This window comes from Zonotrichia albicollis, chromosome 8, assembly GCF_047830755.1.
Source record: "Zonotrichia albicollis isolate bZonAlb1 chromosome 8, bZonAlb1.hap1, whole genome shotgun sequence".
Lineage (NCBI taxonomy): Eukaryota > Metazoa > Chordata > Aves > Passeriformes > Passerellidae > Zonotrichia > Zonotrichia albicollis.
This window is the reverse complement of record NC_133826.1, coordinates 1975600-1999529: the sequence shown is the minus strand read 5'-3', so window position 1 is coordinate 1999529 and position 23930 is coordinate 1975600. Positions and strand designations below refer to the sequence as shown.

General features: G+C 47.4%; 1 protein-coding gene across 15 annotated transcripts in view; it reads right to left on the bottom strand.

Moving 5' to 3' along the window:
* Nucleotides 1–12994, bottom strand: part of JAK1 (Janus kinase 1) — a 72490-nt gene extending 59496 nt beyond the window's left edge. For all 15 annotated transcript variants that reach the window (XR_012581233.1, XR_012581236.1, XR_012581235.1 and 12 more), the window contains exon 1: nt 12787–12994. The gene's annotated coding sequence lies outside the window, so the exon portion shown is untranslated. The remainder of the gene's footprint in view (nt 1–12786) is intronic.
* Between the last annotated feature and the right edge of the window lie 10936 nt (nt 12995–23930).

The following is a 23930-nucleotide window of genomic DNA, read 5'->3' as shown; positions in this document are numbered from 1 at the left end:
AATCCATCAGTGCACAGTCTATTTTTGTGTCCCTTCAATGCTCAGTGTACAATTAATATCTGACATTTTAGTGGAAAAACATGCAGAATTCTCATGGGTAAATTCACCTGAATTTAAAGGAAAAAAACCCATAATCTTGTTCTACAAATCCATCAGTGCACAGTCTATTTTTGTGTCCCTTCAATGCTCAGTGTACAATTAATATCTGACATTTTAGTGGAACAACATGCAGAATTCTCATGGGTAAATTCACCTGAATTTAAAGAAAAAAACCATAATCTTGTTCTACAAATCCATCAGTGCACAGTCTATTTTTGTGTCCCTTCAATGCTCAGTGTACAATTAATATCTGACATTTTAGTGGAAAAACATGCAGAAAATATTGCATATGGGTAAATTCGCCTGAATTTAAAGGAAAAAAAAAAACCATAATCTTGTTCTACAAATCCATCAGTGCACAGTCTATTTTTGTCCCCATTCAGTGCTCACTGTATAATTAATATCTGACATTTTAGTGGAAAAACATGCAGAATTCTTATGGGTAAATTCACCTGAATTTAAAGAAAAAAAAACCATAATCTTGTTCTACAAATCCATCAGTGCACAGTCTATTTTTGTGTCCCTTCAATGCTCAGTGTACAATTAATATCTGACATTTTAGTGGAAAAACATGCAGAAAATATTGCATATGGGCAAATTCGCCTGAATTTAAAGGAAAAAACCGATAATCTTGTTCTACAAATCCATCAGTGCACAGTCTATTTTTGTGTCCCTTCAATGCTCAGTGTACAATTAATATCTGACATTTTAGGGGAACAACATGCAGAATTCTCATGGGTAAATTCACCTGAATTTAAAGAAAAGAACCCATAATCTTGTTCTACAAAATCAGCATGAGGAGAATTTCAAAATGCCTTTGAGAAAAGCTCTGGAAAGGCAGCCTGCCATTTCAGCTGGGAACAATGGCAGTTTAATTGAGAATTATAGAAGCCAAAGCCACAATTTTAAAATCTTGTCAATTCTTTGCTGTTTACTGGAACAAACAGATGGAGCAAGGGAAGAATTCCAGATATTCCAGGAACAGCCATTCCTTGCTGGTTATCAATAGGACTGAGACACACACACATTTAATCTGGAAATAAATCCAATTTTAAGTTCAAAATGGATGTCTGAGGTGTTAATTGTATTAAAAATTATTTATTACTACAGTGCTGCATGAAAGATGCTTCAGTCTTTTAATAACAGGACTGGTGTACAAATTATTTCTTTTCTTAAGCAGAAGATGACATTTTGTCTTCTTAAAAGCACATCCTGATTAAATCACCATTTTTCTCTTCCTAAAACCAGAGTGTTTGACTGAGAACAAGAGCAAGCTACAAAGTGAAAGAGGAAAGAACACAATTATTGCATAATGAATTGTTCTGACCCCCACATTACTCATGCTCACAGATAAAAACCCATCCTGCTTTATATTTTTAGGTCCCAGCTCCAGGAAACAATCGGGACCAAATGCAAATCAAAGCAGGAAAACAAAACCTGAGCTGGGAGCAGAAAATGAAGTGAGGGCTCAGCAGGAAAACTCCAACCTGAGCCCAGCTCTGAGGCACCATCCTGCTGAAAAGCACCCAAAAATGAAATTTTCCCTCCTATCCCCATTTTCCAGCTCAGCCCTGACTCTGGGTGAGGCTCAGACTCACAGGGAAAAAGGGAATTATCCAATTTTGGCCCATTTTATACTGGGATGCTCATGGAGCAGAGTCCTGGCCTAAACCCCATCCTTAAGAGTCTGAACTACATCTAAAAAAATCAGCTTTATTAACACAGAGAGATAACACACAAAGCTGCTCCTTAAACCTTTGTTTGGGTTTAAGAAATGAAACATTTGTGTTTCAGGCGAGTACAGACATGCAGAGAGGGTTTGGAGGGTTTATAGGTACACAGAAATGTGTATTTGTTCAGAAGATAGGATCATGATGTCAGCTCTCCCTGCTAATTAACCACTGCCAACTTTCCCTGTCTCTGGAACTCAGCAACAGCAGGATTTAATTAATAATATCCTGAATATAATATAAAATATATAAAATATATAATATATTATATATATATATATAAAATATATATATATATATATATATATATATAAAATATAATATAATAAAAAATATCCTGAAATAGCCTGGGAAAGCTGCTCAATTCCACTGACTTGGAAAACTTCTAAACCAATGTCATGGTTTGACCCAGAAACAGGATTTCTGGGATGCTGTGTGGATGGGGCCAATGAGTGAACTGAAAAGATATTTTTTAAATTAAAGGGTAACTTGGTGATTAGAACATCCCCTAAAACATTTCTAAAATTGCTGTGGCTGTGAGAAGATGGGCAAGATGGGCAAGATGGACAAGATGGGCAAGATGGGCAAGATGAAGAAGATGGGCAAGATGGGCAAGGTGGGCAAGGTGGGCACGATGGGCAAGATGGGCAAGATGGGCAAGATGGGCAAGATGGGCAAGATGGGCAAGATGGGCAAGAAGGACAAGATGGGCAAGATGGGCAAGATGGACAAGATGGGCAAGATGGGCAAGATGGGCAAGATGGACAAGATGGGCAAGATGGACAAGATGGACAAGATGGACAAGATGGACACGATGTGCAAGATGGGCAAGATGGGCAAGATGGGCAAGATGGGCAAGATGGGCAAGAAGGACAAGATGGGCAAGATGGGCAAGATGGGCAAGATGGGCAAGAAGGACACGATGTGCAAGATGGGCAAGATGGGCAAGATGGGCAAGATGGGCAAGATGGACACGATGGGCAAGATGGGCAAGATGGGCAAGATGGGCAAGATGGGCAAGATGGGCAAGATGGGCAAGAAGGACAAGATGGGCAAGATGGGCAAGATGGACAAGATGGGCAAGATGGACAAGATGGACAAGATGGACAAGATGATGGACAAGATGATGGGCAAGATGATGGGCAAGATGATGGGCAAGATGATGGGCAAGATGATGGGCAAGATGATGGGCAAGATGGACAAGATGGGCAAGATGTGCAAGATGTGCAAGATGTGCAAGATGTGCAAGATGTGCAAGATGTGCAAGATGTGCAAGATGTGCAAGATGGGCAAGATGGGCAAGATGGACAAGATGGACAAGATGGACAAGATGGACAAGACGGACAAGACGGACAAGACGGACAAGACGGGCACGACGGGCACGACGGGCACGACGGGCACGATGGGCAAGATGGACACGATGGGCACGATGGGCAAGATGGGCAAGATGGGCAAGGTGGGCAAGGTGGGCAAGATGGGCAAGATGGGCAAGATGGACACGATGGACACGATGATGGACAAGATGGGCAAGGTGGGCAAGGTGGGCAAGATGGACACGATAGACACGATGGACACGATGGACACGATGGACACGATGGACACGATGGGCAAGATGGGCAAGATGGGCAAGATGGGCAAGATGGACACGATGGACACGATGGACACGATGGACACGATGGACACGATGGACACGATGGGCAAGATGGGCAAGATGGGCAAGATGGACACGATGGACACGATGGACACGATGGACACGATGGGCAAGATGGACAAGATGGGCAAGATGGGCAACATGGGCAACATGGGCACGATGGGCAAGATGGGCAAGATGGGCAAGATGGACAAGATGGACACGATGGACAAGGTGGGCAAGGTGGGCAAGGTGGGCAAGGTGGGCAAGATGATGGACAAGATGGGCAAGGTGGGCAAGGTGGGCAAGGTGGGCACGATGGGCACGATGGGCACGATGGGCAAGGTGGGCAAGGTGGGCAAGGTGGGCAAGGTGGGCAAGATGGACACGATGGACACGATGGACACGATGGACAAGAGTCTGGTGAAGGTGTCACTATCAGTGGCGGCTATCAGTGTTTATTGGTGAAAAAAGGAATTATCAGTGTTTATTGATGAAAAAAGGAATTATCAGTGTTTCTTGGTGAAAAAAGGAATTATCAGTGTTTCTTGGTGAAAAAAGGAATTCTCAGTGTTTCTTGGTGAAAAAAGGGATTTTTTCCCTTTTTTCCCTTCCCTGCTGGAAGGCAGCAGAGCAGGGATGGGACATTCTGAGGGCTCCTGTGCACTCCTGGCCTGCCCTAAATGCAGAACTGCTGCACATTCAAGAGCTGCCAAAAGCTCAGCTGAAAGGGCAGGAAATCTTTTCCCTGGAAAAAGTTGTGCCTTCAACAAAAACCTTTGCAATAGCAGCAAAAGTACCAGGAAGAGTGGTTTGCAGCTGTACTTCCAAGGCTGAGCTTGCCACAAAGCTTGGAGAAATGCAGTTTTTATGTAATAATTCCAGTGATGGGCACAGTGTGTGCAAAGCTGAGCTCTCACAGAGCCCAGGGGCCAAAAGGGAGCAGCAGAGTGGGCACACAAACAAGCACAGCAATTTCACTGCTAATTAAACCCCATCAAGCTGTTGAGTAACAAGGACTCAGCGGCCTGAACAAGTCCTGAGGAGTTTGTTCAGCAAAGCATGAAACAAAACCAAGGAGGGGTCATGTCAAGAGTGAAGGTGAGGCAGGATACAGATTTATAGGCTGACAGGTCCTGCCTTGAACAAATAAAATTAATATTTACATAAAAGTCATAGCAGATCAAATAGAAAATGAATATAAATTTGTCTAAAATTAATACAAATTCACCTAAAATTAATATAAAATATAGATTTAAAAATATAAAATTCAAATATAAAATTAAAAATTACATAAAATTAATATACAGAGAGAGAGTTGGTGATGCTATAGGAGAGGGAAATGAGGCACAGACACAGCAGCAGGCCCAGGCTGTGGTGAAAGTGTGGGGAGAACAATTCAGTGTCTGATGGAGCCAAACTGCTCCACCTCAGCTCAGCTTGCTGTTCCTCACACAGGGTTTTCCCAGGTTCCACAGAACTGAGGAGAAACCTCCTGAAACTTCAAGTATGCCCCAGAATGTTGGGCTTTTTTTCACTTAATTCAACAGCAAATTCCAAAAAACACGGAGTGATTAAACCTGGAGTGCTGATGCCTTGTGCAGGCTGGACAGTCACAGAGTTCCAGAATAAAGCAGGGATTGATTCACAGCATCTCCTCCATGGATCCACCCTGGGCAGCCCCAGAGCCCAGCCAGGGCTGCACCCAAGATGAACCAAAATGGCCCCAAAATGCACGAGGGGCACGGGCTCTGTCCCTGGGATCAGCTCTGCTCCATTTGCACCTTGCAGTTCATTGTCCCATCCCAGCTTTAGCCCAGGCAGTCCCACCCTGCTTGTTTTTCTCTCTGCAGCCCACGGGGTTTGTGCTCTGGGCTGAGATTTGGGTCATTTGTCCTTGGTGCCCAGCTGGAGCAGGAATTGTTTTGTCTCCTGCTCTGTGCACAGAGCTCAGCATCCCTGATGTGAGCCCAGCCCCACACACTAAAGCAGCACAGAGTGAGAAAATAGAGAAGCCAAACCTGAGGCATCACCCCAGCCCAGGATTTTTATGGAGGCAGAGTGATGAGGAGGAGCCAGGGCAGAGCTGTCCCTGAGGAGATGAATCCTGTGGGATTTGCCACGTTTGTGGTGGGGGCCAGCAAAGGGAAAATCTTTAATTTTCCTCCTTCCCATAAGAAAATCCTGCTAAAGAAATGTTCTGGATTCAGGGCTGTTCGGGGGTGTTCTCAGGTGGGACTGAGGAAGGAGATCCAGGGGGCTGATCCAGGTGGGATGAGATAATCCAGTGTGGCTCCTGTCAGGAAGGAGAATCCCAGAATCCTGGAATGGTTTGGGTTGGAGCCTTAAATCCCACCCAGGCAGTCCCACCCTGCTTGTTTTTCTCTCTCCAGCCCACGGGGTTTGTGCTCTGGGCTGAGATTTGGGTCATTTGTCCTTGGTGCCCAGCTGGAGCAGGAATTGTTTTGTCTCCTGCTCTGTGCACAGAGCTCAGCATCCCTGATGTGAGCCCAGACCCACAGAGTGTGGAAATAGAGAACCCAAACCTGAGGCACGAGCAGCACACTCTCAGTGCAAGGTAAACAGCAGCCAATCCCCAGCACGGGTGAAGAGCTGATCTCAGCCCAGTTAATCTGATCAGCACCTCAGCCTTGAGGTGTTTAAGGCTGTGCTGTCAGGCTGAGCAGGATTTACACGGTGCCTTTTGAAGCCAAGGCTGTTTGCTGATGTATCTTGGTGATATATCTGGAGCCTGGCTGAGCTGTCAGTCACATGTGCAGGAAGCTGCAAGCACTGTAAAAGCCACAGGGTTGTTGTTTTTTTTTAACTTGGCAGAAGATAGCTGTTCTTTGGTTAAAATGCAGCTCTAAGCCAGGCCATCCCTTCTTGTCCTTTCATTTGACATCCAAATCAAGCCCAGGCCCTCCTCTGTTAACCAACCCCACAAGCACGAGAAAGTTGTTCAAGGCCATGAATTCCTCCCATAACAACTGCTGGTGTAGAACAAGGCAAGTTGATTTTTTCCACTTGGTAAAACAAAGCTTTCCAGGGGAGAATTCCAGCTCCAAAGCTCTGCCAGCAATTTGCATCTCCATGGGATGCATCCATCAGGGTTTGTTGTGCATCACCAAGAAACAACCCCAAAGTTCCCCTCAGGACAGGGAGCACAATTGGCAATGAATTGCTGTGATCCCACCAGAAATCAGGGATCCCACGGGTTCCTTGTGTCTGACCAGAGTCTGGATGAGCTCTGGGCTATTCCTTGGCTTTAGGGCCTGGAGTTGTTAGGAGACTCCTACAAATCAATACCGAAGGCAAAAAAAAGACATTTAAGCCAAGCCCTAATTTTCTAATAGAAATTTTCTAATAGAAATTTCCAAGGTTATAACTCCATTTCAGAAGCACCTGGTGCCCATTACAAAGACATTTAAGCCAAGCCCTAATTTTCTAATAGAAATTTTCTAATAGAAATTTCCAAGGTTATAACTCCATTCCAGAAGCACCTGGTGCCCATTACAACCTGCAGAGCCCAAACACTTTTCCACCAGCAACACTGGAAGGCAGCAAGTGCTAAATCTGGGAATTGCAGCTTCGTTACCAAAGCCAAATGCACCTTTCTCTTCCTTCAGCATCAAAAACAAGAAAGAAAGGTAGAAGAAAAAAAGATATCATTTAATATAAATGCAACACGGATCAAGAGCAAAGAGGCAAAGTGAATTTGGAATCCTTTTTTGTTTTTAGAGGTAGCACAGAGTGACAGAGCTGTCAGAGGTGACACAAAGGTGTGACACACACAGCTCAGGCTCCCTGACCTCTGCTGCTTGGTGAACTTTTAAACTCTCAGCCCCAGCAATTTCAAAATTATTGGTGCCTGCTTTGCTGTACTTTGAGGAAAAGTGAAATACAGAAGTGTCCAGGAAGTGAAAGGTTATTTCTTGTGCATCCTCAGTAAACACGAAACACCGAGTGCACAAGGAAACATCACGCAGTGTGACCTGCAAATGCCACCTTGAATTCCAAACCTTGGATTTGGAATTCAAAACCCCACACCGAGGGTGGCCACCCTTTTTTCCATGCAGGAGGCCGCCAGCTTGAGATAAAAGGTGAGAGTTTGAGAACCTGGGGAGGAAAAAACCAATCCATGCAAAACAGATTTAAATACAAAAGACTGAGCCTAATGCAGTACTTAAGGTGGTACCTTTAATTCTTTTTTTTCCCCCTTAAACATGTGATGCTTTACAACTAATTTATCTCCACGAAAAGATAAAAGTCAAACAGAACAAGGCACAGAAATATAAAAAGCTGCTTTGCATTTGTTATCGCGCTTTAGTAAAATGCAGAGGAGAGCAGAGGCAGGTATTTCTGGATGGCAAGCAGCAGGAAGTCATTTAGACTCACCAAGTGCCAAGGTTTTAAGGCTTGTTGTGTTTATTGTATCTCTCCGTGCTGCTGGTGGCTCAAAATGAACATAAAAGTCACCTCTGCCAAATTGATTTCCTGAAAATCTGAGTCCATACACAAACAAATTGTGCTCCCTCTCCTGTCCCAGTCATGGAACGAGCACTGTCTGCTCCATTTTCCTTATCTAAAAAAAGTGGAAGGTTTAGATCTGTCCTTTTCCTGACAAACAAGGTGTCAAGGGCTTTTCCCAGATTTCCTAAGCTGAACAACAATTTTTTCCTGTTCCAAATGATTTCAAGTCAATATTAGCTCAGTGCCAGGAAAATGAAGTGGTCTCAAAGACCAATAAATTCATTTGGAGAGAATATGCACCACATTAAAGGGTTATTATTAGGAGTATCACTAATACAATTCAATATTTCAATATCCTGCTAAACTCCAGCTGGGCCCCCTGATGAGCAAGACAAATTCCATTCAGTCTTGGAATAGCTGGAAAAGACAGGAAATACTCAAGGAATAATCTAAACAGCACTTGGAATCCAAAACTGCTAAAAGTTTGAACTATATTCATATTCTGGGGCTTCAACAAGCCAAAACCCCTCTCAGATCCATTCTGTAAACACGGGAGCAATGTGAAAATTCCCTTTTGGAGTTTTCTCCTGGAAGGAGGAAGAGCAGTTATCAGATTTTGTGTTCAAAGAGAATTATGCCTTTGGGAACTGGAGCCAAACTTGACTCACAGAAAATCCCACATGCTTCAAAATTCAGAGAATACTGCATTAAACACCGGATTAATTCCCTTTATTAGCACAGCCTCCCTTGTGCAGCAGCCCTGCTTCAAAGGAGCAGCAGTAAGATCTATCAGAAAGCAAAGCTACCAGAGAAATGGATTTATGACAGCTGAGTTTCCCAAAGCCAATCCCCTTGTAAAGGCTCCTTCTTGCTATTTCCAGAAAACTTTGTGCAACCAGATCCAAACAGGACCAACAGCAACACCAAACCATTTCAATTTCACAATTTTCCTACTCTCTGCTTATCTCCACCTTACTCTGCATAAAAATTCCTTTTTTTTCTTCCCTCAGGTTTTCACCACTGCCTTTCTCCACAGTTCAGGATAATGCAGAAATCCTCTGCTTTGCCCTCAACTTCCAGCTCTTTTCCTTTATTTCCTAAATTACCTTTTACAACCCAGAGGGAGGAGAAGGAAACCCAAACTAAGTTCAACAGAATAATTTAATGTGCCAGCAGTTTCAAGGCATCACACACGTTAATATCAGCGTTATCAAACCTCCCACACTGTGCAAAAGGCATTATTGATTTGCAGAGTAACTGCTCCAGACTTTACTTTTCCATGTGCAGGCTGCTCTCCCAGTTTCCTGTAGCTCAATTTTTCTGTCAGTTATGCAACTTACGTTACATTTATATAACTAGCTCAAGAAAAAAAAAATAAAAAAAAAAAACAATAATTACTCCAGCCAGCAAAACTATTTGCAGTTTTATAAAGCCCTTCAGCATGAAGAAAATGGTCAGGGCATGTTCCTTAAAAACCCACCTGCCTGCAACAGGCCAGGACATTCAAACCACTAAATTATACTTCCTCCTCTCCACTTTCAGTCAAGAGAAACTTGCAGCCATTTTGCCCAAGAAAACCATCAGCAACTTCTTCTTCCAGCAGTTTTTTGCACTGTTTCAGTTTTTTGGAAGGATTCATGTGAAATGAATCCTGGATGGGAGCCCCCAAGTGCTGCTAAAGAAATCAAATGGGAGAAGAGCCTCCCTTCATCTGTCACTTCTGCACAGAAGCTACAGCAAGAGATGGAAGCAGCAACTGAGCTGCCAAAACCCCAAAATGCTGATTTTTTTAAAGCTCTACTTTGCTTCTTGAGGCTGAAGCATTTCTGTCTCACCCTGCCAGCAAAACCGAGCTGCATCAGGCCATGAAAATTGTTATTGCAGGCAGGCTCTCAGCATTAACTGCCTGAATTACGTGCTTGAACTGTAAAAGCCATTTTCTATCAATTTAGCAAGTGTTTGCCATCACCAATACCTGAAATCTAATTGCATATTAAGTGCTTCAAAGGTCTGGAGCAACTCTGAGTGTGTTTACAGGAATAATGCCTGAATTGCAACCTGTTGGCCAGGCTGACAGAGAACAACGTGGATATGGCCAGTTTTTCACCCACAAGAAAACACTTTATCATTTTTAATTGCTGTTGCACACCAGACAAACCAGGAACCGATTCCCAGCTCGATGTTCCTTCCACAATCTGGCTTTTCTCCTTCCTGGGTCAGAAATCCTCCAAAAAACCCTTTTCACACCTGGATAAAAGCAGTCCTAAGGGTTTGCTGTTGTGTGTGAAAGCTTTGGTCCCTCCAAACAATGCAAACACCTTGGTCTGTAAGGAACCAGAGCAGCTCTTTCTGCTGGGATTCACACCCCACACAAGGATTATCCACCTGGCTGCTGCATTCTGGAGCTCCCTTCCTCATTTTGTGCCTCCTCCTCAAGCCAGATCAGCCATCACAAGGTGCCAAGGGAAGTTCAGGTGAACAAAAATGTTTGTTCCACCTCCAAATCCAGGGAGCAGGGGGAAAGGGGTGAAGCTGGCAGGATGCTACCTGTGAAAATAGATTGTTTTTTGCCCTCCACACAAAAAAAGGGAAGCTGATTTCTCTGAGTTCTGTCTTCATTTGCAAGACTAAACCACTACAGAAATGTCCATCTAAACTTCTTGAATTTATACCACTTGTAAGAACCCTGCCTTACTTCCAGCCCCGAAGAGGTCAGGCAAAAGAAGAAAACGAACTTGAAATTGCAGACTCTGTTTGACCGAGGGGAAAATGAGTTTAAAAGGAATATTGATTTTATCCCCTGAGTGACTGTTCAGGTGCACTTCAGCTTTTTGCTTTGCTCCTGATACACGTTTATTTTTCAATGTTTTTACATTAAATATTCCTGATTTTTTTTTAAATTAAAATCATTGAACAGACAACTTGAACAGACAGAAACAGCTCAACATTTACAGAAGTTACCTCTCAAAAAAAAAGCCACTTTGCAATCAATTCTGAATAATTGTGCAGAGCATAACCTTCCAGGAGTTCACGAGCTTAAAAATCGTTCCTGCTTTGTGTTTATATTCTATTCTTTTGTGTTTATATTCTATAATGTATTCCATTATATTCTAAGTTTAAGCCCACTCCCCGTGGCTTTTTACAAGCTTTTCACATCACCTTTCCCAAAGGGCAGAGCCACGCTGTGCCACCAGGCCTCGGGACAGCTTGCAGACACTGTGACACTCCGATCAGTAACATATTTAACAACTGAATCACCAAAAATGTAGTGACAAAAACATTTGTAGCATCTGCCTGCGATGACAAACTTGAACATCTCAAGCCTGGCGGGTTTGTGGCTCAGCCTGAGCTGGCCCCGCATTTCAAAGCACCTGTGTTGCTATCACCTAACACAGACCCAGATCAAGGTGCAACTTCCTGTGTGTTTTAAAAACAAGTGCCAGGAGGAAATGCCTCCCAGTCCCCTTATAAGGGCAAAACTGAACTTGATAGCGAGCTGCAGCACCCGAATAAAGCAGCACCCAAAGAAATCCACTCTGCTCAGGAATAAATGTGCAGGAATCTTCCCCGAGCAAAGCTGGGTTCTTTGGAGTTCAGTTTAAACACTGACACGACTTGGAGTTATTTCAATCTGCCTCCCCCAATAAACGAATCACAAAATCAAACAAATCCCGAAGTTTTCTTGCAGTTAGCATTCTAGACATGCCTCAAATTATGACTTCCCATTGCTAATCCCTTGGAACAGACAGTGCATCCTCCTCAGCACAGGGCCTGTTTGAACAGAGCTGGATCCATCCTCTCCTGACACACTGAGCTGTCTTTCTACCCTCAATCTGCATTATTAGCAGCAGCCTCGATGCGCTTCAGATTTATTCTGGTTCTCCTCTCCTCCTTCATGGGTTTTAAAAGTCCCAATTCAACACCGTTATAGAACCATAGATTGGTTTGGGTTAAAGAGACCTTAAAGACCGATTTAGTTCCGACTCGCAGCCATCATCCAACCCAGCAATTACTTTGTCACACACACACAGAGCAGAATTCTGGTTTAGGCATCTGCAGAAGGTGCAGAGCCGGCACACCTTGCCAGGCTCCCTGCTCCTCATCCCTGCGTGTCCTTTGGGGTGATGGATGCAGCCACGGCTGGGAAGGAGGGAAGGGACAGAGGGGTGGCAGATGTCCCCAAGTGTCCCTGTGCACACAGAAACAGCTGCCGGACAGACAGCCGGACACCATCAGCTGCCCGGCAGTGGAAGGCAGGGATGTCCCCGGCACAGAGAGCTCACGGTCAGGGCTCACCCGGGGCTCCGGGGGCTTCCAACTCCTCCACACCCACCGGCGACCACAAACGGAGCTGTTTCACTGCTGTTCCCTCTGCCGCCGGCCCGGGGCCGAAACGCGGCTCTGACAGCCCTGCCTGAGGGGCACCAGAGCACCAGGGGCACCTCCATCGGCACCTTCTGGGACACAGGGGACCCGCTCCCTCTGGGACCAGGGGGACCCAGCGGCTCCGCTCCCTCTGGGACCGGGACAACGCGGAGGCCCCGCTCCCTCTGGGACAGGGGGGACCCGGCGGCTCCGCTCCGTCTGGGACAGGGGGGACCCGGCGGCTCCGCTCCCTCTGGGACCGGGGACCACGGCGGCTCCTCACGGGCACCGGCCCCTCTGGGCTCAGGGCCCGCAGCCGCTCCGCAGCCCGGGCGCGCCCGCCGCGCTCAGTCCGGGACGCGGCCGCCGGGAGAAGCCCACGCCGCCCCCGCTCCGCTCTCCGGGAAAGGCACCCGCCACCCGCTCCGCCCTCCCCAGTCCCCCTAAGGCCGGCCCGGGGCCCCGGCAGCCCCGGCTGGCCCCACTCACCGCTGCCGTGGCGCTCGGCGGGACGAGGCGACGCGGCCCCGCGGGGCCGGGAGCGGCTCAGTGCAGGCCGGGCCGAGCCGGGCCGGGCGGTGCGGTGCGGACAGCCCGGGCCGGGAGCGGCTCAGCCCGGGGACGGCCCGCGGCGCTCGGCGGCGGAGAGCGGAGGGCGGCGGTCCCGGCACGGCGGACGCGCACGGAGCATGCGCGGGGCCGGGCCCGCCCCGGGGAGGCGCCTGGGCCCGGCTGAGGCACCGCGGGACGGAGCGGAGCGGGCCGGGGCGGGAACGCTCCGAGTGTGGGAGCGGCCTCTATTGGGGAGCGGTGCCTGTGTGGGAACGGCCCCTGTGTGGGTACGGCCCGTGTGGGAGCGGCCCCTTCCAGCCCGAGCCGTGCCTGCGTTCTGTGGTTACCGCTCGGACAGTGCCGGAGCTGCGGGTTCTTCCCCACCCCAGCGCCGAGGCTGCGGCTGTCACCTCTGCAGATGCCCAGAGTTTGTCACGGGGCTGTCTGAGCTAGAGAATTACGGAATCACAGAATCATTGAGCTGGGAAAAGCCCTCCAAAGTCACCGAGCCCAAGCAGTGAGCCAGCCCAGAGCGCTGAGTGCCACGTCCAGGGATGGGCACTCCAAAGCTCCTTGCACAGCCCCTTCCGAGGCCTGAGCCCCCTTTCCATGGAGAAATCCCTGCTGATGTCCAATCTAAACCAGCCCTGGCACAGTTTACGACCACGTCTTCTTGTCCTATTGCTGCTTACAGAAAAGCCCGACCCTCACCTGACTACAAGCTCCTGTCAGGTGTGTGTGGAATCATCTTTTACAAACCCACAACCCTGTTTCCATTCTCACGCCGATGCGAGCGAGGCAGTGTAAACAACTCACTGAAATGGGGAGATGCTCACAATCCTCCCGTCTGCACAGAAAAGAAACTGTTTTTTTCACTGCGGTTTCAAACTCTTGTCGAAGTCACAGGAAACGGCACAAGTGGAAGTAAAACGCGTAAGAAAATGATTCAGTTCAATGAAATCACTCGCCCCTGCTTCCCACACACCACACGTATCTGGCATTTTCTTCTGAGAGAAATCTGCTGCTGCCTTTTGGGGGAATCGTCCTGAAAGATTAATAGGTCATTAGAAAACCCATTCTGATAAATATTTCCCCTGGGTGTAACTCAGACTGAGCACACTGACACCATTTTATCAAGGCTTTCTGGCGTGTGGCAGCACCAGGTGTGAAAGGCCCCTCGCTGTTCTGTGGTGTTTACACACACACCCGGCTCATCCACCTTGTGCCTCAGCAATCCCGAGTTTTGTCCCTTTTCTGCAGGAAATCAACCTGGGAGCAGCTGGGAGTCAGGTGCTGCTGGCCTGGGAGTGCACATGTCCAGGTGGTTGTAATTTACAAACTGGAGAAATAATCACTGCTTCCATTTTTCCCCTCTCCCGAGAGGAATCCAGCCAGCCCTGTTTCCACAGCCATCAGGGAACCAGCAGGGTGGGATTTGGATGATTTTGCACCATGATAACCTTTTTCCTCAGCTACATGGCCACTGGGTCTGGATTAACCACGCACTGTGGGAAAGCGCTGGAGCCTCAACCTGTTTCCATCACTTTGGTCATCTCAAGAGTAGAAAAGAGCCTGAGGCTGGAAGAAGAGAGGTTAAACAGTGCAAATCATGGAATCATGGAAGGGTCTGGATTGGAAGGGGCATAAAAATCATCTGATTTCACACCTTGCCACTTTCCACAGTGCCAGGGTGCTCCAAGCCCCATCCAGCCTGGCCTTGGGCACTGCCAGGGATCCAGGGCAGCCACAGCTGCTCTGGGCACCACTGCCAGGGCCTCACCTCCCTCCCAGGGAAGGATTTTTCCCTAACTATTGCACTTTTATCTTCTTTTTCTGCTTTGGTCAGGGTCAGGATTAAATGCATAGAGATGGTATTTCATGTTCAGACTCCGATTAATTTTAGTTTATTAATTCTTATCTATATTGTAGTCGAATAAGTTGTGACTTCTACAGCAATTCACTGTCAAGCCACAAAATGGCCTCACATTTATCTTTATAAGGTCTTTTAAGGAAAAACTACCTAATAAAGAAATTACACTTAGATTATTTTTACTTTTAGCCTAATAACTAACCACTCGTGTTCTGCAATGTGGATTTTTCTATCTAATGACAAAATACCACCTACACTCATGAAGAAGGTGAAAAAGAAAGACCAGCCACCACCTTAAAACTTCCCTCTTGCCTTATATCTATTACTGTATTCTAAAACTTTACACTCTGAGTTTCCCACCATGTGATGTTACACACTTCTGTTCTAACTCCACCCCCACAATCCCAGTTCTGTCATTTAATTTTGGAAGCTTTCTCCACAGCCTCAGTGTTCTCTTGGGGGTCAGTGCCTGGCAGCACAGAAAGTCTGAAATTCTCAGCACCCAGGGTTCCAGCACCTAACATCTAACATATCTATGGATGTGCCATGGTTTCAGCACCGACCTCTTCTTGTTCCCTTTTCCCCACATTTTACCTGCAGCAGCTGCTTCCAACAATTCTCTTTCCTTCTCACCAGCCCTTTCTATGGCTTTGCCATGATAAGGATAAAATCATTTTTCTTGCTGGGTTTTCATGCTGAAAACCACCCCAGATCTGCATTATTTGTGCCTTACAGGCAGGACTTGTTTCTCAGCACAGCAACTGATGCTGCAAAGGTTCTTAAATCCTGGAGCTGCCCAGCCCAGCCCAGCCGAGGTTGTGACCAAGGATTGCATAAGGGGCTTAGCCTGGGGCTGCTCGTGGAGCAGAGCAGCTTTACCTCTGCTCCATCTAAATCCATGCCCAGAGCCCAGGATCATGTCCAGGAATGACCCAAAGGCCACGTCCTTCAGCCACAATTAAATCCTCACACACCTCACTTTAAAAAATACTGAGCTGCTCTGGCACTTGGATTTCACTGAAGCTGTGTGCTCAGTCTCCCAGTCCTGTCTGCCATGTGAGCTTTTGCCTTCTTTTCCTTGATTTTGGTTGTTCTGTGACATGAAACTGGGATGAAATCAATGTGCTTCTAAAAATTCCTCCAAGAACTATGTTAATAACAGGGGGGCATCTCCAGCCTGTATCCAAAATTGTCTGTGCTTACCACAACATTCCAGCCTATAGGAAGGATGCAATTTTGTATTAAAATTCTTAAAGTAGTTTTCTCTAAGGAATTAATCATCTGTAATTGTGGCTTTGTTTCTTGCTTAGAAAGAGAATAGGCTTGCAAATAGCTCCAGAAAAGTAAATAAAGAAAAAGAAACATTTTTTCCCCCCTCTAAGTACTGGGGTGCAGTGACACATCTGAAGAATTATTTTGGATCTTACATTCTTCTTTATTTTGCAAATTCCAGGATGCACTGATATTCTCCACAAAAAAAAAAAAAAAAAAAAAAAAAAAAAGAGGCAAAATACAGAGGATGAGATCTGACTGTCTTGGTATTTGTGATTTAAAAATCAAACTAAATTCCAACAAATTTCCTCTTGTATCCTTCTTTAAAGAAGGGATAGGGATGGATGCATAGATTATCCCCTACTTGTCCACTCTGCAGTTTGATTTCAAGCTTCACCTTTCCCTCTGAAATGGGACATTTCCACTTCACCTTAAGCAGTTTAAACGTTTCAAAAGCTTTTTTAAAAAATGTATTTCAAACTACACTGAGGGGTATACGGTAAAGTGCTTTAAATCACTGATGGCATCAGCTTGGGATTGACAAGACTTTTATATAAAGGTGATTTAACATCTCTAAGTGGTTCCAGTTTGTCATTGATTTGTTCCTGGCAGTAGCTCTGGGGCCTGGTTCTCCTCACTCGTATCAGCAAAATTCAGGAGGATGCAATGAAGTCAGAGATGAGTAAAAGGAGATGTAAAATTCCCTAACCTGTAGTAGGATTTGAAAGCATTCTGAGAACAACTCTGTGTCCTCCCACGCTTCTGCAGAGCGCTGTGAAAATTAAAAATCATTTTATGAATGATATTTTTGGTTTTCCCCATGCCAGGATGCAGGGCCAGGAGGAGCAGGAGGACAGGATCACCCAACCAAACCCTGGGTGCTCCAAAATCCAAAGCAGCCTTTCAGGTGGGTTTGTGGGTACCCCTGCACCCCATCCCCTCATCAGCACGCCTCAGAGCCCTGGGGTGTGTAAACAGACAGCCAAGGGCACAAGTTCTTTACATCTGATCTGTGGCTGAATTTATCTTCAGCTTCCTGTGCTCACGGAACATGCGTGAAACCCCGCTGCTGACACGGTTTTCAGAGAGCTCTGCTTGGAAAAGCAAGCCAGAGAATTTATTTTGAGACCCGGGGAAGGTGTGAATTGCTTCCGAGTAATTAACTATTTCTAAACATTGCAGAGGGGGGCGTATGTGGCCCGAAGTTTGGAGTCCGGCTAGCTGAGGGCGAAAGGCCGACGCCCCTCTGCAATTCCTGGCCAGCACCCTTTGGTGTCTGAGGGCCTCGGGCTGTGCTGGCTGCGGACTGGCTCACACCCTGGTATTGGGGAGGAACGGAGCTGACCATTTCCCGGGGGTTAAACATCGGTTTATTGAAGGTGTAGCGGGATCCAAACGCAGGGAAACCAACAGGGAAAAGTTTTCCAATAGGGAGTGCAACAGGATTATAAAGGAGGGGGGTGGGTACAGGCGGAACCAATCGGGAAAGGTGAGGGGATGAAGTTCACAGAACTGACACTCCATGGAGACCAATAATCAAAAGGTAAAGGAGGTGTCCTGGGACCCCAGCCAGCCACCATCTCCAGAGAGGAGAAGGTTCTCGAAACCTGGGAGGAGAAAGGGGGTGATTGACTGGACAGGGAGGAAACAACTTTCACTGATAAGGGAAACCAGGGGAGGAGCAATTACACATCGGCAACTATGAATAGCGGTTACTATGGCAACTTAGCTGACAGGCTAGCAGTGGCGGGAAAAACTGGGGGAACGAAACCATTTTACACATAATAGGGGAGAACAATACATAAATTGGGGGAATAATACAAGACCCTTAACAACACACTACAACATCACATGGTGCCCAAGCCTGTTTTTACAGCTAACAATCTCAGTTTGGGGAAGGAGAGCCCTTCACGTCAGTGGTGCAGGGCTCCTTGCAGAGCAGAGATAGATGAGGTGCCCTGGTTCCCAGGGGCTGCAGGGCATTTCCAGCAGCGCCAGAGCCGGGGCTGGGAGGTGCAACAGGAACTCAATTCCCGGCTTTCCTGGCCGGGGGGATGAGTTCACTCCCTTTGCTCCCAGCTGGGCATGGGAAGGTGCTGCTGCCGTGTCCCAGCCCTGCAGCAGGCGCGTTCGTGTCGCTGCTTGCCTTCACTGACTGCTTTTCCCGTTGCCATCTCTCTGCTTCTTCATTGTTCTTACCCCAAACCAAACCAACAGTTTTATTTTCATTTTCTCCCCAGATTTCTCTGCTGAAAAATATCCCTTCTGCTGCCTTGCTGGGAAGCAGAAACTGGGTTTGTGTAGAGCTCTGGAGCAGCTGCAGAGGAGGAAGATGGTGATGGCGGCCAGCTCCAAACCCCAATTCTGGCTCCCCCTCCCCTGAACTCCGACTCATTCCACCAGCACGTTTTCATTGTGCTTCAAGCAGATGAATAAAATACATCAAGACAAATCAATAGTGCCCAGAAGCTCAAATGCATTTTCTTGAGCTCACCCACTTCCCAGCACAGCCCTTTCCAGAAGGATGAGCTTGCTGCTGGCACAGCTCACAGGTACCCACTTGCTGCCTGGCTGCCTGCCAGCCACACCACTGGGGCTAGACAATGCTGCTCTCATGGACTGGCTCCACATCCACGGGGGTATTTATGGATATATATGGAGATTTTTTTTCTGGGAGATATATATATATATCCCAGAAAAAGTTGGATGTGCAACAGCTGGGTTTTATAAGGGCAAGTTTGGAAATGGAGTGTGCTGGTGGGGAGGCACAAAGCACAGCAGTGACCTCAACCTGAGCAATAATTAAATGTTTTCAGATGAGAAGTGTCACGTTTGCCACCAAAATGATCCAATATTGATCGTGTCCCTCTCTGTCCATACAGCCCAGAGTTTGGGTACCTGGTTGAGGCATTTCTCAGGTCATGCCCAGCACGGTCCAGGCTCCCTGTCCCATTCAGGGGGACACATGTGACACAGAGCACGTAGCATTCCTAAAATCTTTAATGCCTGGACAAATTCCAAAGCTCACTCTGCTACTGCTGTTTTCCTCGTGTGTGCTTTTGGAAATGACAATTCCTCACTCTGGGTTAAAAAGCAGCATTTTGAGGTGGGGTTTACCATATTCCCCCTTCCTCTCTCATAAGGAGATTGGGAATTAAGGTTGTGTTTCCAGGAGGGGTGTTGTTCATAATGGCCCAGAGGGTTCAGAAATCCAGGCAGGATGGCAAACAAGCTCCAGATCTGGAGGAAAGTGGAAATTTTTGCCATGAAGGATGAGCTGAGTGCCCCAGTCCAGCTGTGCTGGTTGAATGGAGTCAGCAGGACCACATGGCTGCTGTGGGAAGGGAAAAAATAAAGTGTCAGAGTTCTCAGAGAAATGTGATGTTCTGGCTGGTCTCTGTCACCCTGGGTGGCCTTTACATGGCACAGTCCACACTAAGAGGAGAACTGTCACAGTGCACTTGAATATGCTTTCTAACCTGCTGAGAACATCCAGATTGCAACACAGAATCTGGTGGAAATAGCTGAAGTTCCCATTCCAGTCCACGAAAGCCATGGAGGTGAGGAGCAGTGCAGGAATTTTCTCCCATCTCTGTTTCTCTCATTTCCTCCTATATTTCAGGCAGCTGTTTTAAAAGGCTGTGACATTTCCTTTAACTTAGCTGAGTTCAAGAGGTGACGAAGGGAGAAGTCCACAGTCTAAGAAGGAACTCAACAAACCCCGTTCCTCTGATAATTTTCAGATAAAACTGCCGTGAGTTTTCCTTTAATGGGGCTGCACACAACTGCAGAAGCTTGGCACGTTTACATCCAAAATTAATTAGGCTTCATTAGCAATAATACTGTGGAAATTTTCATTTTCAGAATCCCCTGGATCCATTTCAAACCAGGATGCAGGAGATGGGGATGTTCTGCACAGGGAGGAGATTTTGCCCAACCACGTGATGTTGTTATCACTCTGGGAATGTGAGCACACAGAACACCCAAACCAGGCACATCCTCGTGGAGCTTCTCAGTTGTCTCTGTGATTTGTGTCCATCTCATCCTGTGGAGAGCCTGGTTCAAGCATGGCTTAAAGAAAGAGGCCATGAAGGTATTCAGCTAAGGGAAAAAGCAGCCTTTCCCAGGCTTGATCCTGTAAATAATTAGATTCTCAGCCACCTTTTATATAAACAACAAGATTCTCAGACCATTTCCTCAAAAACAGGCAATATTCTGTCCTTGGCTGCTCTGGGAACAGATATGAAGGTTTTGAGAATTTTTCATATCATGGTGAGAACACTGATCTTGGTTTCAGTAAACTAACTTCAGGTATTGTAAACAAAAGGAGGAGCTGATGTTTTCTCTACAGCCTGTCAGGAGCTCAGATTTTGCAATATGCATGAAGTGAATTAACACTGTTATAAGAAGCGCCTGGTTGATCAATAAATTGAAGTCAGATGCTGAACCAACAAAGGTGGGTCGCTCCCTTCACTTCAACATCATCCAGCACAGCCTGTGCTTCTGTGGGAGAGGGGTTAACTCATCCACTTCCCTCTGGAAGATGCTGCTCCAACACTGACACCTTTTTGTGTGTTATCATCAAGTCATGCTGTATTTAAAATAAGCTGGAGGTGAGACTCCCATCATGGAAAACAACTCTCCTTGCTCCAATTAAACCACTGATTCTCACTGACTCCACTTGTTCCTCTACCAGCCCTTTCTCCAGGGCTCTTTGCCACCACCAGACCCAACCTGCCTGTGCTGGTGCTGCCCCTGTGTGTGCATGGCCTTGGACTTCCCAGCACCCTCAGCCCAGGCTGCTCCAGGCAGCAGGGATGAGACCCATGGAGGGGGTCCACAGCTCCACTGTCCATCCACCAACACCTCCAGCAGGAATCATTTGCTCTCTGCCAGTCGTATTTTTAGGCAGGAGGAATCTGAGGCTTGTGCAAATGTTTAAACACACGTCTCTGCTGAATTATTCAGTGTGCTCTGCCTGCTCCTGGAGTTCATTCAAAGGGAAGGCAGTCCACAGAGCTCTGGCATTCACCGTGGAGAGCAGGAGGCAGAGGCAGCACCAGCAATTCCCTGCCCTCTCCAGCCCTCCTGCCCCAGCTCTGGGCTCCCCTAGCACTGCTCAGCACCTAATCTGAGCAAATCTGCCTTAATTTCAGGTGGCCCTGTGTGGCACAGAGCTGGGGACTGCTGTGCCCTGAGCTGTGGGTGAGGCTGCAGTGCCTGACTTAAGGAAGTCCAAGGAAAAACCTGAGCAGCTTTAAATTTTCCTCCATTTTCTGCTCTGGTTGAAAGAGGTTTTTTGCAGGGGCAGATGCACATCCCTGTGCACCACAAACCCCACAGTGCAGCTCTCAGCCTCTTGAAGTCAAAGGAGAACTTGAGATTTGAATTCTAATTTCACCTATGAACTGAAGCACAGCTGGGAGCCAAACCCTTTGGAGCAGAGGGGTCTTTCCTCTGGTTCCACCCCTCCCAGAAAAAATTAGAACATTTGCCCAACATCAATAAAAGACCTTGTATAAGAGTATATTAATCCACATGTGGGTCTGTGCACCTCTCCTGCTCCTGTGAAATGCTATGAAGAGCAAATGATGTACCAAACTCTGCAATCTTGGCTTGCTCATCTGCCCAAATGCAGCAATTACAGCAGTAACTGACACTGCACCACACTGGAACACTCAGCTCCTGCTGAGTACTTTTGTCCCTGAGCAGCCATCACATAAAGTCACAGTTTTCCTTAGTGAATCAAGCTAATGACAAAATGCAGGGTTTCCATATAATCCAATGACTCAGCAAGCAGCTGTTTCCAAAATGTGAGATACAGGCAGAAATATCTCATGGAGAAAGGAGAAGGGGTCGTGTCACCCTCTGCTCACACCCTGCTTTTCCCAGTTCCAGGGGAAAGCAGGACAGTACAGACTCCTGCAGTTCCTTCCACATTGTGCAGCAGCTCCAGGCTCACACTGAGGATTTCCTTAATCAGATATAAACTCAAGTTGCTTTCTGGTACATCTAATATTTGCATGGGGACATTGTAAGTAGGCGGCTTGGTTTGCAAAGATGCTTAATCACGGAGGTCTGGGTTAGAGTTCAAGTTCAAGTGTCTGCACTAAGCTGGAGAAGGTCTAAATAAGCAGCAATTGAAACAGTCTGACTCATGCAGGGCACTGCTGGACTTTGAAATGGCTGAGTGCTTAAAGCTCTGTTGGGAAGAATTTTTATTTTAGTCCAATAGCAACAGAAGGTACATTTGGGGGGGGGAAAGGCATTTTGGGGGAAGGCAACATCTTCATCTGGTTTCAAGGGCTGCAGACAGGGGATGCCTTTAATCCTGCTGCTGTCAGAAGGGCCAGGCTGCTCCAAGCAGCAGCTGCCACCCTTAAAAGGCTGAGCTGGGGCTGGGAGCCAGGAGCAGAGCAGCCATTCCAGCCTGCAGCCTCACAGCCCTGAGGAGACATCCCAGGAGCAGAAACGCTCCTCTCCCCACGTGGAACGTGGGTGGGAAGGCAGCGGAGTCCAGACAGGAAAAGGGACTTTCCTGATGCAAGAGCCTGAGAACTGCTGGGTGAGAACAGACCCATCTGGAATGGCAGCTGAGACACAGCAGCAGGAACTGCCCTGCCTTGGCATCAGTCCCAGCAATCACAGACAGAGAGGGGATGGGCCTTGTTTCTGTACCCCTGCATGCGGGTTGTTTGTGTCTTGCACCAACACGTTGGTAGGAGGAAGTGCTCCAGCAGCAAAAGAGACTCTGAGAGTTGCATTGTTCGTGTGCAGCAATGTTTGGACAGCAAACCCACCAGCCTGTCCCACTCCCATATCGGTAGGAAGCTACAGGAAAAAGAGATGGACTCTCTGCCCAGTGTGCCAGAGAGGGAGATAAATTCCAGTGACTGTGACTGGAGAGGGGCTGCTCTGAGGCACAGGCTCAGTTCCTGTGCCATGGCAGAGCTGAGGCTGTGCCTGTTGTGACAGGAAATGAGAAGCACCAGTCACTGGGGCAGGCTGTGCAGCCCCACACAGCTCTGCTGCACATCCCCAAAAACAGCACGGGTTGGTCATTAACCTCAAACCTGAGGCATGGCCAGGCAGGTGAGCAAGTGTACTCCTTGGATCTGATCCAAAACAAACCTTGGATCTGCCTCTGAGCACTCACCTTGCTTTCTGTGGGCAGGAAAGAACTTGATGGTTTCTATAGGGAGTCAGCAGGCTGTTCCTATCAGGGAGCACCTGGAGCTGTGCCTGGGGCAGCACCACGAGCACCTGGCTGGATGCACTGCCTTTCTGCCAGGAAAGGGATTGCACATTCCCTGAGCACCTGAAATGGGTAAAGAGAGAGCCCTGGGCAGCTTCCAAACGCTCCCATGGCCAGGATCCCCCAGCTCCTCCCTCTCCTGCCCATCCTGAAATGCAGGTGGCACAGGAAGGAGCAGCACAGCAGTGCTGTGGGACAGCCAGCACAGAGATGAGCACTGCTCCTTTCTGGGATAAGCACATTCCTGCCTGGAAGAGGTGCCTGTAACCTTTGCAAAGTGGGAGCTGAGGGTTGACTCTGCTCAGATTTTAATCCAGAATTTAAACTCTTGGTAGCAGGATGTGTTTTTTTTATTGTTTGCAGTTTCTGGTGAGACAGAGCCCTCCTCCAGACGCAGCCTCGAGCCTCTGTCCCAGCACCAGTAAGAATTTCCCCTTTAAGTGATGCAGGCTGGCAAAACGTTCCATCAGTGGCTGCACAGCCCTGACCCCACCAGGCTGGCCCCAAAAACTTCCAGTGAGCAGCAGGGGAATGAAAAAGCATCTTTTTACCATCTTGGGGCCCTGTCCTGTCCACCGAGCAGCAGGGAAGCACAGGGCAAAGCCCTGCTGGACAAGAATTATCCAGCCCAGAAAGAAGAATTTCTAAACACCATTGGGTCAATGACCACGCCGAATGTCAGGA